The 18,588-nt window shown below is 35.7% G+C and overlaps 1 long non-coding RNA gene across 1 annotated transcript; it reads left to right on the top strand.

Annotated features, from left to right (window-relative positions):
* Positions 1 to 3,853: 3,853 nt before the first annotated feature.
* Positions 3,854 to 14,389, top strand: LOC145716253 (uncharacterized). Its single transcript, XR_014138812.1, has 2 exons — positions 3,854 to 4,833; positions 7,884 to 14,389. It is a non-coding gene; the product is annotated as an uncharacterized LOC145716253 (long non-coding RNA).
* Positions 14,390 to 18,588: the final 4,199 nt, after the last annotated feature.

Raw genomic sequence — 18,588 nt, 5'->3', positions numbered from 1 at the left:
TATCAAGTAAATTTTCTTTTTGTGAAAATTCCCAAAAGCAGATAGTTAAATGCAACAGTCCTTCCAGTCTGACACTTAAAGAGAGTATATTTGATCAACAGTTAGCATTTCTTAGTCGTCAGTTTTTGAGGTTTAAAAAACAAATTGTATGTTGAATATAGTGATAATGCTCAAGTTTTAGCTTGGTCCTCAGAAATCATACTTTGAAAACTGCTGCCATCAACGTAGTATTTTTGGTGTAGAAAGAAAATCAGCCCTATAAATATGTATTTTGGTGTAGAGCTATGAAACCTTTTCCTGTTTCAGTCACAAAGTCTAGGTTAAAAACAACATTTTAAAATACTTTCCAGAAGGCTCAATACAAGGTTTTAGTGCCAAGATAAACATTTTCAGTTTTCTGAGGAAAGGGCTTGTTTTCTCCTAAAAGAAGCACTATCACCAAATTCCTAGTGTTCTTGGCAGAAGTTAGTTTGAATAACTCAACAAAAGAGGTTTGGCAAATGGTAAAATAAAACCATTTATAAAGTACTACAATCAAACAAAACAATGTTACATGTTTGTCTGAACTCTGGCTTGTGTTTGGAATGAACAAACAACATTGTGTACATAGCAGTTAGCGAGTCTAATTGCATTAAAATATTTTATTCTTAAAACTCAGTTTAATATACAGATATTTGAGGTCACATTTTTTCCATTTATTAACAATTTTAATTCTAATTGCTTAAAATAGGTAAATATCAAATGATATTGTCCCTAGGTTTCCATATATACTAATTTCCTTTGAGAAGAGAGGATAAGAGAATCATTTTATGTTAGAAATTAATAAGCTTGTGTTTTTATCCTAACCTATAAGTGGGAAAAAGGGAAATGAGACCCCCCTTTCAATAGAGAGGAAATGTGCCAATTTTATTTATTTAGAGTAGGAACTTGAGGAAGTAGTTCCATAAGTATTTTCTAAAAGTGACATATAGGATGTGATGGTTATAGTATGAATTTACTTAAAAAGTAATGCAGTGTTCTTAGTATTAAAATCATGACTATTAAAATGTGTAATGAAAACCTTACTTTTGAATAGTTCTTTTGTTATTTTTTAATAGGTACAGTTTTCTTTTCACGTGCATTTTCTCATACACAGTGATCTTGATTTTCAATCTGTACATCAGAAATAAGGCTTACATTCAGATAGAATTCTAAGAAAACTTCAGAGGCTTGGGTTGAGGAACGGTAATACGTGAAGAGAGTTCTAGTTCTTAGCCAGCTGGCCATCCATCCATCCAGGTGTCTGTTGATACCAACATATGCTGTGGATTCTGTTAAGAACTGGGGTACAATATTTTGAAGATATTTTGAAAGAAGTCTTTCTGTACAACCCCCAGTGGGCATTTTTCATAATGATTCTGCTTCCATTGTTCAATCATGTTATTATTTTGTATGTTGTTGTCATAACTTTGTCTTAGAGCATGTCTGTCACTATGAAGCAGAAATCATAGTTGAAAATTTGGTCGAATATTTCTTCTCATGCATACCTTTAAAGCACATTTTTTTTTTAACTTCTAAATGTATACTTATGGGTAAAGCAACTTTTTTTTTTTTTTTAAGTCAAGGATTTATTATAGTTGTTGATTCAGGCCTTATTAGGATCTTTCCAACAGTCATGTGGAGAGAAGAAATGAGTCTCTTTTGAACCATTAGCTCTTTCATTTTTTTAACTGAAAAGCAAAGGAGAGAATCAACAACAACACAAACAGCATGCCAAAACTAATACCCATAATCCTGCTAACAAAAAACAATGAAACATGCTACACTTTTAAACAATTTATTTATTGGTTTTATTTTCAACATTAGGTATCTGTGTATGGAGAACACATAGTTTAGAAAAGTGAAATAATTCAGTTTCACTTTTCTTTAATAATTTAATTTAAAATAGACAGTATCATAAAGCATATCATGACAGCTTTGATCCCATCCTGGTGAGTACCTAGCTAGAAATTCTTTCCACCTGCCTTTGCAAAGGCAGCAACAAATCCAACAGTTTGTTTAAACATGTAGATTGAAAGGCTCAGACTTGTTGTCATAGCAGATAATCTATGGACTGTGTATGACTGATTCACAGGAGACATAACTTAATCTGCTATAAACATTGAAAAACATTGTATTTTTATTTAGAATCTAGTGCAAATTAAAGTTGATTGTTGTTGTGTTTAAAACATTATTTAGAAACAGTATTGATGCCTGCCATGGATGAATTCTGGTCAAGTCTCTGTGAAGGTACAAATAATAAACTGTTTCATTAGTCTCAAGATAATGGATGTATTTTGTTTTTAAGAAAATGAAATGACACTATTCATTGGCTGTCTGCATTTTTGAGTGAAAGACATTTGTGATTGTCCTTGAATCTCCTAATGTAAACGGAACCTAGTATCTTTGAAGTGACTTTAACAGCAAGTAAAGAACTTTTGATCTGGGTCTTTTGACAATTATTGATTTTAACAAAAGCCCTTTAAATATCAATTAGGTTCTATTTTCTAAAGTACTGCCTAAAACTACACAGAAATCCAGTCTAGAAAATTATATAGAGCATTTGAACTTTAAAAGTTTTACTTCAGGATTAGGAGAGTTTGCCCTAATGAGGTTTGTATTTTGAAGAGATTTCTTCCAGCAAAGCAGAGAGTGAATTGGGGGCTTGTAGGGGGCATAATGGCAGTTAATGGGAGGATACTGTTGCAGTTATCCTGGAAGAAAATGGTGGGGGCGTGACTGAAGGTTATTATGGTAATAATAAATAATAAACATAGTAAAGAGTGGATCTATATGAGATATGAGTATTGATGCTTGGATGAAGAAGAGAGAAACACTGGAAATTAGAAAATTAGCAAATTAGAAAATGTATGGAAATTGAGTACAGGTTTTGCAATTACTGAGATTGAAGTGCATTTAAGACACTCACATTAAGAGATATAAATGTATATCACTTGGGTATTTGGAGATTAGGACATAAATAGAGGCTATGCTTGATTGTCACACCAATTGGTTGAGTACAGACAAATTATACAACTTCTGTATGCTTAGTTTTTTCTTTATTAAAAAGTATAAATTATTATATGGACCTCATAGGTCGGCTTCTGGTGATTAAATTAGACACAGTGTCTTTCAAACTTTTTTGAATATGACCCAAAATAAGAACTACACACACACATAAATTTTCCAGAATAATACTTAACCTTACTACATGGAATACATTTGGATATTTTTTATTCTAATTTATTTTATTTAAAAAGCTGCTTTGAACTACCAGCAGTGTGAAAAAACACTGAGCTAATACAGGTGAGCACCTTGCTCAGTGATTATTTAGCAGAAGTAGAGTTATGAGTAGTGATTATTGTCTGTAAACTAGGAAAGAAAGTTAATTAAAATGGAGGATTTCAAGAATGAGGGCATTATCTTTAGTGTTAATGCTGTAAATATATTCATTAAGGTAAGGGCTAAAAATGTTCATTTGCTCTAGCAACCTGGTTGTCAGTGGTAATCAGCTAGAGAAATTTTTGTTGCTGAATTGGGATAGTAGATTGAGAAATGTGACATGATGTTCACTTTAAATATATACAATTAATTTTGTCAATTATTTTTTGAGGAAAGTTAGGAAAATTTTTTTTAATAAATGCAAAAGTGTGAGCTGAGGAAGCGGAATGAGTATAATAAACTCAAATTTGAGCGGAGAAAGGGCAAGTTGTTATAGGAGTAAGGTTTTCTTTTGCATTCCTTCTTAGTTTATTTATTTTTATTTTTATTTTTATTTTTATTTTTTTTTAGATTTTATTTATTTATTCATGAGAGACAGGGAGAGAGAGAGAGAGAGAGGCAGAAGCAGGCTCCCTGCTCATGACCTGAGCCGAAAGCAGACGCTTAACCATCTGAGCCACCCAGGCGCCCTTAGTTTATTTTTTTGTAGGCAAGAGAGACTAGACTATGGGAAAGTTTAAGTGAGTAAAAGAAGGTTGCACAAGCAGGAGAGATTAACAAGTTGGGGAAATAGGAAAGAGAAGAGAAATGGTCTAAAATGCAGTCCAGAATGTCAACAGAGATAGCTAGATTGTTAAACCTATTTGTCTGATAGAGATCATGTTAGATAATTATGAGAAAATTGAAGTTCCTTTTAAAAGCCTTGAACATACTGTTTAAGTGGAAGAGGATTGATAAATATAGAAGAGGTAGTAAATAGAAAAATCTTAGGTCTTTGGCTTCCTAAATTCATTGTCATTCTTAAAAGGTATTAATTATAAGTTAATTAACTTGTTGATAAAAATTGACATGGGCTTGGGAAACCAACATTCCTCAGAAGATATATGCAGGTGAATTGAGGTACTTTCATAAATGGCAACTAACTAGGGAGCTTACCAAGAATGCAAAATCTGTCCTATGCAAAGATAAAGATAGAGATCCTTAGGACTGTTGCTATCCTCAAAGCAAGTTAAAAGGTGAGAAAACATAGGTTCAAAATTTTGTAAATCGCTGTGTCTGACAATGCAGAGCTTATTATCAAGTCAAATGACTGTAATCTGACTTTCTTTTTGGGGGAGGTAGAGAATTAGTCTGCCCATGTGGTGAATGTACTCCATCTGTGGATGGAAGTTGTGGCAAATCTGTTTTCACTTTTTGCCTATCAGCCTTTGAAATACTGTGCCTCAATAAAGAAATTGCTCAAACATTTTATATCTAATATAAATGTTTGTTGTTTTTTAGTAGAAAGCAAAGAGAAATATTGTTTGGAGAAATACTATCAACTTAAAATGCAACTTCTTACAGACTTCGTGGCACACAATCACATTAGAAGTGGTCAGTTGTCTTTGCAGTTTTATTTTCAAGAATAAAAATGCATTTTTGGGTGCTTTTCTAAATGTAAATATTTTATTTATTTTTATTGATGTCGAAGTTCAAGAAGTGATGACATGTTACTAAGTCAGTGAAGAGTTTACCCGTTAACATGCCAGTAGGCTTGTTCTAGTAGTTCTCAGGTTCCACTGGATATTGGAGCCTCTGTGAATCAAGATGGCAGTTTGCAGTTAAAATAAAGGATAAACTGGGGCGCCTGGGTGGCTCAGATGGTTGAGCGTCTGCCTTCGGCTCAGGTCATGATCCCAGGGTCCTGGGATCGAGTCCCGCATCGGGCTCCCTGCTTCTTGGGAGCCTGCTTCTCCCTCTGCTTCTCTCTCTCTCTCTCTCTCTGTCTCTCATGAATAAATAAATAAAATATTTAAAAAAAAAAAAAAAAGGATAAACCATAATTATGCTTATCTTTTTTTTTTTACTAAAACGATTTTAACTTATGTTAGCACTTTTCACCTAAATCAAGTTGGCACTATGTAGTTGTATTTATTTTTTATTGAATCTGTAAGATACAATGTAGCTAGAATTTAATAGTAGTTAATAGCTATGTCATGCATAAGAAGTCATGTGTTCCAAGTTCTACACTTGTATTTATTTTATTGACAGAAGAATAATTCTTATAAATAATTCTTCTTAAGTATTTAAGAGAAATGAAAATGTTTTTGTTTTGGAAATGACAATTCACAGAAGATTTTAATAAAGCATTTCTGTTTTGAGCAACAAGAAATCATTCTTGGGTATAAGAATCTGTTACCTTAACAGAAGTCTCAGCAAATCAAATATTCATAAGTAAGAGAAATAATATGATAAAGTTCTAACATTAGTGGTGAATTCTTGAAATAATGTAGATACATTTTTTTTTCCCTGATGATGTCAGTCATAGTTTATTAGCATCGGTGATTATTGCTGGAGGTGGTTTGAGTAAAAGAGTACCTGGTAAATGTTGGAATAAATGATACTGAGTTTAAAATATCTAATGATTGAGTAAAATTTTTAGCTTTTCAGAATTTTCATTTACTTAATGAAAACATAGATGTGTTTTTGGAGGTTCCATGGTATAATGGAAATTGTATAGTCTTCAGTGCCTCACGTTCGAACAGACCTCTCTTTAGGTTTTGGCTCTTACCACTTACTAATTCTGTGGCTTCGGTAAATTATTTCTTTGGTTTCTTTTTAAATTTTTCATCCATAAAAGTATCCCTATAGTTATGAGAATTTAGAACAGATATCCCCAAGAAAATATTTTTTAAATGATATTTATGTTTCCAAGCTAATCCTTTAAAATTAACCTATAAATGAATCTATAAAATGTACTTGGAGTATAGTGCCAGTAGTACTATAGAAGCAAATAATATTTATGATAATATATTTTTGGGAAAATATATTTATTTCCAATATGTTAGAGCTAAAGCAAAAGGATTGGAAATTACCCAGTTCTTGAGCTATTCCACAGCGTCCCCTGTCAGAGCAAGAGCTCAGAGCATAGGAGACGGGAAATGAGGGGATAGAAGAACAGAATTAGACCTCTCAGGAAGAGAGTGGTTAAAAGCAAAATGAGGGATTAACATAAGAATAAAAAAAAATAAGGTAAAAATAAAAAAATAATAATAAAAAAAAAAGCAAAATGAAACAGTGGCGCCTGGGTGGCTCAGGTGGTTAAGCATCCGACTCTTGGTTTTGGCTCAGGTCATGATTTCAGGGTCGTGAGATAGAGCCCCGCATTGGGCTCATGCTCTCTGAGGAGTCTGCTAAAGATTCTCTCCCTCCCACCCTGAAATAAATAATCTTAAAAAACAAAAATAGGCTAATACCGCAAATTTAAGAGCCAAAAGAGTGGGATTATGGTTTAACCTGGAGCTTTCCTTTTACTTGTCTTCCTTTTTCTTTCTTCTCCTCCCTATTCCCTACTCTGATGCCATCTGACTGGAGGGGTGTTGGGGCAGCACAGTAAGTGGGGCTAGAGAAGAAGGGGTCTTGGAAGTATAGGGTAGATGGGCTCTGTGGGGGTTGGGGTAGGTGGGTAGGGAGGAAAGTGAGGAGAGTGAGGAGGAAGGAAGTGTATTGGCCCCAGATTCCCGGAGCAGCAAGATTTGGCTGTGTCTTTCTGTTGCCAGCCTTACTCTTAACTAGTTGCTAGTCCATCCATTGGAAATTGGTTTAAAAAAAATCTAAAGAATGGAACCAACCAAGGTTATGGGGATTAAGGAGTGCAACTTGTTGTGATGAGCACTCGGTGATGTATGGAATTGTTGAATCACTACACATACACCTAAAAGTAATGCAACACTGTATGTTAACTAACTGGAATTAAAATAAAAACTTAAAAAAAAAAGAATGGAGCCAAATAGGGTATCCTTTTCACTCCAAGTTCCAAATCTCTCTAGGCATCATATTGCATCATATTCTATCATAACTCAACAGAATAAAGCCATAGGTGATTCCTGAAAGTGTCTGCAGCACTTTTTTTGTCATTTTTCAAACAGCTACCGTGCACTTGACCCTGTTTTCACACAGTTGACTATTTCATCTCTTGCCTGTAGAGGTGGGAATGATAGAGAAGGGGAGGAATAAGAAAGAGGAAACAATTGCTAGAAGCAGTAGGTTAAGAGGAGGCCTAAGTTATGTTCCTAGAGTGGCCATTTGTATTGGAAGAATCTACATTCATTTTTGTGTATCTTCTGTGTAGTTAAAAGCCAGTATTTTCCCAGAATTTGCTGGTATATCATCTTCTTGTATAAGAGGGGCTGAGGAGAGCGCCCGTGCTCTCCGCTGCCATAGGAGGTTACAGGGAGAAGTCTCTGTCCATGAGGAGGTGGGCTGCACCAGGCACTGAGTAGGCTAGCACCCGTGGTCTTGGACTTCCCAGCCCCAAGAGCCGTGAGAAACAGATTTCCATTGTTTGTAAGCCATCCAGTGTCTAGTATTTTGTTATACTAGCTTGAACTAAGACAACTGGGAAGGGCTTTTCCACTTTCTAATGTAATGCGTTAATATTTCAGGTGTCCATTACAAATATTGGCTCGCAGACCTGCTTGCTACCCTGAGGTGTAGGCCAACTTCTGTCTCCATGTAAGCTTCCTTCCCCTTAAAGGAAAGTCTTTTAATAGGAGTCTTTTAAATGAAGTCTGAAATTATAAACTCCTTTGAATTAAATTTATTATTCATTCTTAACCCAAACACCACTCTACTGTATACAATAGAAGATCTATAGTATTAGCCAAAACCAGGGATTCCAGCTCTGCAAACTTACACACCTGTACACCATAGTCATAATTATAACTTACTCCATTTCATTCGGGCTTGAGATACAAATATAATGGTTTTGAAAATATGAGATTAAAGTTATTTGGAGTTGAATATAATTTATAAATGATAAATATAGAAGCTTGAAGCTATTTAGCTGTGAAGAGACGATACAGAAGTAACTGCAGATACTTTTAAGAATTACCTTTTGGCTTTATTTGGTTGAGTTATGATATAATGCCTAGAGAGATTTTTAAATTTGGGAATTATGATGAGTAAAGAAGAGTGATAAAACTAACTCTATAATGAGAACTGATGCCTTGTGAATTAGAAAAATAGCCAGAATTTTGTAAAACACATTAGAGGACAAATAGCCTCAAATTAAGATTATATTGATTTTTTGTAAAATACATATATGTATGTATTTTGTTCATTGTAGTAAAATACCAAACAAAATCTTTCAGAGAATAACTGTTACCTTTGTGTATATCCTTATTGGCCATTTGCTATGTCTTTGTCTGTCTTTCCTCTCCACCTGCCTGCTTTTTCTCCCTCTGCCTTCCGCTTTCCCTTCCTTCCTTATTCCTTTTCTTCTCCCCTCCTCATTTCCTCTCTCCTTCCACATCTTCTACATAGATATACTTCTCAAATGAGATCATATCATGTTGCTGGATGATGAAATGCCTTTTGTTGGCATATCTGCATTAGAAAAGACTAGGAACTTTCTGTGATTAGTCTAAGCAGCAAGCCTTCTCTTGAATTACACACACTTATACTCACGTCCACTTGCCCAGGTGCACACAACAAATTATTAGAAGCGGTAGAAAGGATTCTGACACCAGTCTTCAGTTCTTCACTAAAAGAAACTGGTGATAACTCTTAATAATCTGAACATGACTAAAATAATGATTCCAAGCATCTATTCTTTCAAGTCCGGGGAATCCTCTTCTGTGTGCTATCTTCTTCTTTAAGGAGAATTACTACTAATCACAGAAAGTTCTTCGACTTTGCTGATACAGATGTACAAATTTGAAGCAGTTAATTGCTTATTTTATTGGTTATGAGGAATGCTGTAATTCACTATGTTTTTTTCAAGCCTGACTTTATCTCTGTTGTTTTCAACCGTGTGAGTTTGCTTAGAGGTAAGTAAGGGGCACTGTAGTGTAGCAGAGTTGGTTAAGAGCGTGAACTGTGGAGCCAGGCTGCATTATGTTCAAATCTTCACTTCATGTAACTTGTTTTGTGATCTTGGCTAAGCTACTTAGCCTCTCTGTGCATCAGCTTTCTCATCTTAAAGTGGAAATAGTAATAGTACTTACCTCATGGGATTATTATAAAAATTAAATGACTGTTGAGGCGCCTGGGTGGCTCAGTCCTTAAGCATCTGCCTTCAGCTCAGGGATCGAGCACCACATCGGGCTCCCTGCTCTGCAGGAAGCCTGCTTCTCCCTCTCCCTCTCCCCCTGCTTGTGTTCCCTCTCTCACTGTCTCTCTCTCTGTCAAATAAAAGAATTAAATGACTATCATATTTTACACACTCAATAAATGTTAGCTATTTTTATTATTTAAGTCTGAGCTGTAAAGATCATGTAGTCTATGATTCCATTTATATGATATGTCCAGAATAGGCAAATCCATAGAGATAGAAAGTAGATTTGCATTGCCTATGACTAGGGGACTTGCAGGGAATGGGGAATGACTACAAATGAGTATTTTTTTTTTAAAGATTTTATTTATTTGAGAGACAGAGAGCACAAGAGGGAAGAGGGCAGAGGGAGAAGCAGACCCCCCGCTGAGCAGGGAGCCCGATGCGGGACTCGATCCCGGGACTCCAGGATCATGACCTGAGCCGAAGGCAGCCGCCCAACCAACTGAGCCACCCAGGCGCCCACAAATGAGTATTTTTTTAATGGTGATGAAAATGTTCTTAAAGTAATTATGATGATGGGTACACAAGGCTGGGACTATAAAAATCACTGAATGTTGCATTTTAAATAGTGATTTGTATATTATGTAAATTATATCAATTAGCATGTTATTAAAAAATCTGAACTGGAAACAAACCTTTGTTGCACAGAGGCATGGTGTTTCTTGTGTTACCACCATCAGATATCCCACTGGTTGCTGCCTCTCAGGGATGCTACTGGTTTTTGTGGGCACATAGGCGTACACTGAAACAGAACATCAGGAGACTTCTCTTTTTCTCAGGTGTATTTGAAGGAGTGTTCCCTTGGAGAATGACAGAATGAAGAACATGCACATGCCCTGTAGGGCTTATCAGCTCTCTTTCCAGAATTGTCAGAACTGCAGTTTAGGATATGCATGCTCTTGGTTATGAGACACTACACTTTGGAATTAGAAGGAAAACAAAAGAGAAAGCTACCATAGAAGTCTCAAGTGTATATAAGATTGTTAATACAACATTGTGCTGAAATTCGTTTTTTGATATTTCTGAGTTAGGATGTTAAATTTTTTACTTGGTAGTAGCGTTTGAAAAGTGCAGTTTAAAAAAAGGTTTATAGGCTTGCCAGCAAAGACTAATTTCAGAAATACATGCAGATATGGTACAATATCAAAAGTACTTACTAATTGGAGGAGAACAAGATGAAGGATGAGATAAAGTTATTTATATGAAACAGGCGTTTAGTGAAAATATTCTTAAATATAAGTCTGATGACTTATAGGCATCAGAATGAACACATGAGGAGAAGAACTGCCCTAACTGACCCGCAGACCTGCAGCATGACACAGAGCTGGCCCAGTCAACTTGCTTATTACATGCTATGCTCCGTAGATCCCAGCTAAAACTGGGATAATAAATTAAAGTAAAATACACAATGAATGCTAAAAGAAGTTGATATTGAGAAAAATGTAAGAGAGAGAAAAAGAACCTTAATAATCGCTAAGCATCCAAAGTGAGTATATGAATACCTGTTTTCTATTACATCTAAGAAAAGGACTTGGGTAAGCCCATTTCCCCTTGTTAGAGACATTTAGGGTATTTGGGGAAAATGTCCTGACTCTATATATAAGTCTTGCTTATCAAAGTGAAAAGTCATGGATTGCCATTTAAAGACTAATCACGAGGATGTTCTTTAAATACCTAGAAAGTGCATTGCTAATACATCCCAATTTAGTTTGAATGAAAATTAAATTATACAGTCTTTGGCAAAAGAAATTATTAGTTCATGACTTGATTATATTTTGAATATGTATTTCATAGATTATATTTGATTATATATTGAAGAAGAATTTTGCTGTAGTGTCCTTTTATTTTGAGGGAGATGTTTCAAATCGCTGTCCTTGCCGTAGAAAATTATTGAACTGAATGGAAGGGCATAGAAGGAAATTATATTAGTATTTATGTCATGTATCATCAATTCTTTTTCTTTCATGATCTATTCTAGACATTTTTTAAAAAGTCACAGCAAAAATTGGAAATATTTGGATTTATTCCAATCTGTATCCTTAAAATGTCAAATAAAATCTCCACTCATGAAGGCTTATTTTTCATGCTGCACAGGTTTAGTGACAGGGCTTCCTGGGGGAGGAAGTACGTTACAGCTGCACTGAGCTGAAAGTTACAGTAAAAGAATGTTTTTCCACCATTATCAGTTTTCAGCACAGATTCTGTCTCTAATTTGTGATTGAGTCACTGAACCAGGAAGGTGTTTACCTGCAAGGTGAGCTGGTCGAAACGGGAGAAGCTTTTAAGTTCTAAAATTTCAGCCATAGTCTTCCCTAGAGGAAGAAAAAAGTGGGTCTCCTCCTCCCTTTTTTATATGCTCTTGTCAATCACAAAGCCTCTTTGTACTGGTGGGGCCTGGATGGTGACTGAGGGCTGGCTGTTTATCGTGTTCCCGTCATCCTAAAATGCAAAATAAAAGGAGGAGGAAAACATAACTTTGGGTTCCCAGGCCTTAGAGAGTTAAGTCGCTTGTGGCAGCCTGGGTCCTTTGAATCCAGGCTACCTTGGAATGCTTTCTGAGGTGATTTGTTTGTTCACTAAAATGGAGTATATAATTCTTACAGTTTTAAGCTCCTTAAAGCACATTCAGAACAAGAATAATATTCAGAATCTGATAATGGAAAGCAGTTGAGCTTATCAGAGTTAATATCTTCTATCACAGAAACATCAAGCTCTAGTAATAGGAGCACAATTGCTATTTTATGTTTCTTGCTTGAGTGTTAAAAAGATGCTTTTGGAATTGGATAATTCTCAATTGTACCAATTGTAATTGTACCAATTGTAATATTTTGTACAAACCCTTCTTGCCGGGTGTCATTTTAAGATATTTTCAGGGATTCTTATAGAAGAGGAGACTCCCCTCACCTTTTAAAATCACTAGCAACTTCTGGTATGAAACATGTAGGGAAATTTGTTATAGCAAGCCAACCTTGTTGAAATTACTTGAGTCCTAAGACTTACAGTCATTAAAGTTTTTGATCGCTTAAATAAAGTTATTGACTCTTTCTTTTGGATTTTAGCTTATAACCCTTATAATTTTCTATTACATTCTAATGATAGGAACAACTGTGTGAATGGATATGAGTTGGACTGATGTGGCTTTCACCTTAAAAGAATATTGACCTGGTGAAATAGTGTTCTTTTAAATTATTCTTTAGAAGAGCAGAAATAAAATAGTTCCAATAAGGATGAAAAAGAAAGGTTTTGTTGTTAAATGAGGTATTCGTTTTTATTGATTCCGAAGTACACACTTATTAATGCTCAAGAGGTATAAAATGAATTATTACAAATTCAGATGTCTGATGTAAAAGCTATAAGGAAATTCTCAAACTTGTATGTGCATACAGATCACTGGGAGATTTTATTGAAATGCAGATGATGATTCAGTTGGTCTGGGGTGGGATCTTAGCTTCTGCATTTCCAGCAAGTTCCCAGGTGATGCTAGTGCTGCTGGCCCTGGGATCACATCTTGAGCAGCACATCTGTAAGTCACCTCAAGAAGCAAATTATAAAATTAAAATGAAAAAAAAAAAATCCAAGACTTTATAATCTCACTGCCTCTCTTGGCAACCCATTCTAGTAGTTGACAATATATAGAGTCAGGACATTTTCCCCAAATATCCTAAATGTCTCTAACAAGGGGAAATGGGCTTACCCAAGTCCTTTTCTTAGATGAAATAGAAAACAGGTATTCATATACTCACTTTGGATGCTTAGTGATTATTAAGTTTCTCCTTCTCTCTCTTACATTTTTCTCAATATCAACTTCTTTTAGCATTCATTGTGTATTTTACTTTAATTTATTATCCCAGTTTTAGCTGGGATCTACGGAGCATAGCATGTAACAAGCAAGTTGACGGGGCCAGCTCTCTGTCATGCTGCAGGTCTGTGGGTCAGTTAGGGCAGTTCTTCTCCTCATGTGTTCATTCTGATGCCCACGCTGAAGAGACAAAAGCTATGCAAGGAAAGCCGTCCTCAGGGTAGTGGAATGAGGTTTGTTTTCAGTTTTCACTCACGCATTCCCCAAAATGTTTGTACGTGTATATCTTAAGTGCTTTATTAGCACACATCTATATTCGCTGATTTACCAAGGCATTTTCTTCGAGTATGAGTTCCCTAGCTGGGGTCCTGAGTTGTTTTTGTTGTATAAACCATACTTATAAGGTGTTGTCTTTCCAAAGCATTCAACTCAGTTTCCATGGAAAAAAAAAAATTTAATCCTTTTTGGTTTATGTAATGTGTAGGTCAGTTGCATAATTACATTAATAAATATAAATGACATCAACACATCTGGGGACAAACACAACCGATTTTTGACAGACATATAACTCAGCTCGTCTGAACAGATGTGTATGCGGTCATATTTGAGAGTGGTGTTTTTATTTCTGAGCAATCAATGTGAATATTAGAATGTTTTACAGAGAGAAAATAGAGATGCCAAGATAAATTTGTCTTATAATGTAGTCTCCTAAATGGGGATTAGATAATTTTTTTACAGTAAAGAGCACATTTAAAACATACTGACTTCTGATCCTACACCTTTTACCTCTGCAATATCATCATCCTGGCTTCTTTTCCATTCTTTCAGGATTTTTTTCTATGCTTTAAAGCCCTCAAAATTTGGCTGTTACCCTTTTTTTTTTGTTGGTGGTGGTGGGGGAGGGGGGCTTGTTATTTATCCTAGTAGAGCCAAACTTCAGTCATACTTTCACTGTAGGAATCAATTTATATATTTGACATAGATCTTGATGCTTATTTAGCCTAAAAATAACTGAACTTAAGAATTCATGGATTATATGCTGATTCAGTGTTATTTTAAGTTCATTTGATATGTTGCAAAATTCCATAAACAAAAGTATTTTCCTTTAAAGTGAATAATACCAATACTTAATGTTTCAGAGGATCATAGATTTTTAGAGTAGGGAGCAAGTTAGAGATTACGTAATATAGCATTGTCCCTTTTCTGTTGAGGAAACAGAATCTCTGAGGATTTTTGTGACTTGTCTTAGCTCAGTCAGCAATTAGGGCAGAGGTAGAAGTAGAATTTTGAAAAATTTGCTTTAAATACCATAAATCATTTCAAAACAGCTGAATATTTAGAAATTTATGTGAGAAACATGGCAAAAGATTCAGCTGTTTTTGTACTCTTAAATGTACAATGTAATGGAAAGCACTTTTTGAGAGGAAAGCTGAAATTAAACAGAAAGACCTAGAAATTAAGGAAGGTAAAAGTTTGGTCACAATTTTCTTAATGCATATTTTGGGTTTGTGTATGAAATAGTTTTAACTATAACAGAAATACCATCTCATGGGATTATTAATCTTTCTGTTTGAAATAATATTTCTGATAATTGCCATTAGAAATCCTTGGAACTCCTTTCTTGTGACTAGATTTTAAACCAGAAAGGAGAAAAGCTCCTTTGTAGTCAGAAGGCTATGCTTTCTGTCTTTGTGTTTCAGCCTCTCTCTTTCCCTATCTTCCTCCCTGCCTCTGCCCCTCCCCTTCTCCACCGTTTCTCTTTCAATCTTTTTGTTTTTTGCTTTATTATATATTGTCAAGGAAATAACTAGAATTGCTTTATGGCACTTACCATTAAATATCCATCATGTCATTTTAAGTGTGACAAATGTGTCTGTGAATGGCATTTTAGAATGGAATTAAATTTATGTTACTCCTCCTTATGCCTTATTACTAATTTCTTAAAATGAAGAAACTATACATTAGTTTATATTTATAATCATCTCTGAAATTTTATCATGAATATGTTTTTATGAAATGTAAAGAGATATGTATTAAACAGCAGTTTGTACATTTTAAGGACTTTGGTTTTAATTCCTGCAATATAGTTGCAGCCTTAAGGCCAGTGCATATAGTCAGTTGTCACTTAAATTTAATCTTCTAAAGGTAAGTTATATTAATTTCATGTAGGAACTCAGAGACATATTAAACTTTATTCTGTATTTATTACCTTTGAGAACATTATTTTATTTGTAGCATTAAAGTTTATTTTGTTGAAAAATGATTGACTGGATTTCCAAAGAGATTTGTAAAAAGAGATTGTTATTTTTTAAAGCTCTGAACTACTTGAAATTTCATAAGATGAGTCTGAAACTAGGTTGTAGAAGACAGGTTTTACATTCTTGGTTTTCAGATCAAATTGGCTACAGTAATAATAAGCTACAATTGAAATATGAAACTTTAACGTAAAGCAGAAATTGGAATGTTACTAACAGCTGTTGTCATAAAAGAGAGTGGCTAGAATTTTATCGTGTGTCTAGAACATCTCACAAGTCTCATCTTTTAGCTTACTGAATTTAGTTCTAATTCTGCTCTGCTTCATTTCTCTTCAAGAACCAAATGTTTCCTCTCCAGAAATGAATTAAATGGATATTAGGCTGATCACACCCACCTTGTAAAACGTTCTGTCTTGTCTAAAACTGATCACACCCACCTTGTAAAATGTTCTGTCTTGTCTAAAACTATTCTTTTCAAATCATAATTCCTTTGGGTTTAACTGTTTTTATGGGTTAATAATATTTAGATCTTGACCTCCTGCCCCATTTCTAACCTTGCAAATCTGACTAGATTCCCTCTCTTGGCTGTTGAACTTTTTTTTTAAGATTTTATTTATTTATTTGAGAGAGAGTGCGAGAGAGAGAGCATGAGCAGAGGGAGGGGTAGAGGGAGAAGAAGACCCCTTCCCCTGCTGAGCAGGGATCCCAGCATCCTGGGATCATGACCTGAGTGAGCCCAAGGTAGACACTTAACCAACTGAACCACCTAGGGGCCCTCCCCCTCTTTTTTTGGCTGTGAACTTTTTGTTTAAATTCAGCATATCTCTTCTTTTCAGCATAATTTCCCTTCTTTTTTTTTTTTTTTTTTTTTTCCACCTGTCAGTGAAGTCTACCCTGTGAGTGGTCATCTACAAGGTGGGAGTCATTATACAGGTCACACTTTGGGCACAGCATGCCTTATTTCAGTGCCCAGTTTTGTGGCGTGTGACTAATGTACCCTAAGTAGAACCTTCTATATTCTCATATAGGAAATAGTGCAGAAAGTCTGATTTCTTGGCCTGCAACATGAGTGGAAGAAATTTTAAATGTTTATGGCAAGGGCTATCAACACACTAGTGAAAGAGACAAATATTGTGAATCTGAAGAACAGACATTTAAGTTTTATCAGCTTTGAAGGAGTCATATATTAATAGGAACTTTACATGTAAATAGTATACAAAGTTCCCGTGACTTAAAAAATCCACCCTACTAGTCAGTGTCCGCCAGAGCATCTGAGCCATTTTGTCCCTCTTTGGCAGTTGGAGAGGGCTGTGGATGGTGACACTTTGATGAAAGATGAAATAATTATAGCTAGCTAGTATTTACTGAATGCTTATTATGTGTCAGGCATTGTGTTTAAACAGTATTGGGTTAATCCTTCCTAGTACCCACTATACACTAGGGTAGCTACTATTATCTTCTCCATATTCCACGTGAGGGAACTGAGGCTTTGAAAGGCCAAGTAACTTGCCAAGGATTATAGAACTAGAAATAAACAGAGATGAGGTTTGCTTTAAGGTCTCTTTAATCTCAGAGCCTGTTCTCATTTTCTTACCTATCTGACCACACCAGTACTTCCAGTCTTTTCCACATCATGTCATACCTAGAAAATGTGCGTGTGTTTACAGCATGGTGGGGGAAATGGCTAGGCTGCTTACAACTGGAGGCAACTGACCTGGAGATGATGGATCACCTAGAGGTCTCTCCCTGGATCCCACTGAGTCAAGTCAGAGTAAAGAAGGATTTAGTACCTAGTGATACTGGTCAGTTATTTGTGGCAGGCCCACCCATTGGGAAGCTCTGCGCTACACTACAGTGTCCCTGTAGAAAATAGGACGTGAGAGGTAAATGCTTTTTTCCTAAGTTCACAATGCCTCCGGCTCCCCTTATCATCACAGACCAGGTGGTGGGAGTTTGGATTGGTGATGTGTTCTCAGATCTGTTATATTCCTCTCTTCCCCCCTCCCCCCCACCATCTGCTGAAGTAATAACAACATATATTATTGATGGTTGAGTTTTGTTCATTCAAGAAATATTTATTGAATATTTCTATGTGCAGCACTTTGGTAGTTAAAAAAGATTCACGGTTTGCCAGCAGAGATGATACTTGTTGCCATGGTCTGGATGTTTGTGTCCCCCTTTAGATTCATATATTAAAATTCTAACCTTCCAGGTGATGGTATAGAAGGAGGGGCCTTTTGGTGGTGATTAGGCTATGCAGGTGGAACCCTCATGAATGGGATCAGTGTCCTTATAAAAGAGGCCCAAGAGAGATACTTTGGTCCTTTTGCCACGTGAAGACACTGCAAGAAAGTGCCATCCCACACACCAGGAAACTGGTTCTCACCACACACTGAATCTTACCAGACACTGGTGCCTTGATCTTGGACTTCTTAGCCTCTAGAACTATGAGCAGTAAGTTTCTATTGTTTATAAGCTACTAAGACTGGCATTTTGTTGAAGCAGCTCAAATGGACAAAGACATTTGTACATCAATTACTTTAATATAGCGTGTACAGTATCCTACCCGTGTCATGAACAAAGTGCAACAAACAGGAAGGGTACTGTGATTAGTTTCAGTTAGTAAGTGTAGTGAATGTTTCACTAACAGGTAGCATCTTATCCAGGCCTTGAAAGATTAGTAGAATTTAAACACAGGAGGTTAAGAGGTTGGTGATGAGGACAGTAATGCAGATAGAGTTGATAGTATCAGGAAAGACTTCAAAGTTGGAATGCTTAGAACAGTGTTTACCTGTTAAAAAGAAAGGGAGGGACAAGGAGAGGAAAAGAACCCTTTCTTGCCCCTTGTTTCTTCCAGTTAGTACCTTATTTCTTTCTTCCTTTGTATAGCCAAATTTCTCAAATCATTTGCCCATACTTGCTGTTTGGCCTTCTTCTGTGCCGCTGTAATCTGATTTCCACATACTATGCTTCTGAGA

The sequence above is a fragment of the Leptonychotes weddellii genome, chromosome 11 (genome assembly GCF_054177405.1).
Source record: "Leptonychotes weddellii isolate Sample4059 chromosome 11, ASM5417740v2, whole genome shotgun sequence".
Classification (NCBI taxonomy): Eukaryota; Metazoa; Chordata; class Mammalia; order Carnivora; family Phocidae; genus Leptonychotes; species Leptonychotes weddellii.
Note: the sequence above shows the minus strand (reverse complement) of the source record. Positions and strands in the feature narration are given on the sequence as shown.